Source organism: Myotis davidii, unplaced genomic scaffold (genome assembly GCF_000327345.1).
Source record: "Myotis davidii unplaced genomic scaffold, ASM32734v1 scaffold354, whole genome shotgun sequence".
Lineage (NCBI taxonomy): Eukaryota > Metazoa > Chordata > Mammalia > Chiroptera > Vespertilionidae > Myotis > Myotis davidii.
The window spans coordinates 68143-68866 of record NW_006285785.1 but is presented as its reverse complement, the minus strand read 5'-3'; the positions used below and the strand labels follow the sequence as shown (position 1 = coordinate 68866).

Below are 724 nucleotides of genomic sequence, written 5' to 3'. Positions count from 1 at the left end.
GGTGGGGCGGGGGACGAGGGGGAGGTGGGGAGGGAGGGGTGAGAGATGTAACCGCGGGTCCGGAAAGCGGTTTCCTGCCTCGGTGAGTCCCCCAGAGTGCAGGGTCGCAGCGGTCTCTGCAGGCCGCACGAGTCCAGGAACCGGCGAATGTACCAGTGGCGCCTTCCCAGGGTCTCAGAGCCTGAAGGAGTGCCCCAGTGCCCGGGAGTCCGCTCTCATCAGCGGTGGCCCCAAAACCCAGCGCAGCTGACGCTCCGTGGGTGAGGGAACCAAGAATGTTGTTGCTAATGGCCCAAGAGAACGGTAGCCCGTAGCCGGCACCCAGAGGAATCTGGAAAGTAAAATCTTTATTACCCAGAGGAATTAGGAAAGCAAAACCTTTATTTTGCAGCGCTGCTAGTTCAGGGGACCTTGATCCAAAGCCTGAACTGACAATGTGGGGAGGCTTTGATATATACACTGAGTGGCCAGATTATTATGCCCACTTGACGTTTGTAGGCAAATTAGCCGTACACTGCATCATATGGGATATGGAAGCCGAAGGCCTGTTCCAACACCTTTGCTATCTGCAGTTACCAAGATAAAACGTCTCCAATTCGCACAGGAACACAAGGATTGGACAGTCGAGCATTGGAAAAAAGTCATGTGGTCTGATGAACCACGTTTCCAGTTGCATCATGCAGATGGCAGAGTGAGAATTTCGCAGAAACAGCATGAAAGCATG

General features: G+C 54.0%; 1 protein-coding gene across 1 annotated transcript in view; it reads left to right on the top strand.

Moving 5' to 3' along the window:
* Nucleotides 1-724, top strand: part of LOC102760703 (protein ZNF738-like) — a 22103-nt gene that overhangs the window by 254 nt on the left and 21125 nt on the right. The window lies entirely within an intron of this gene.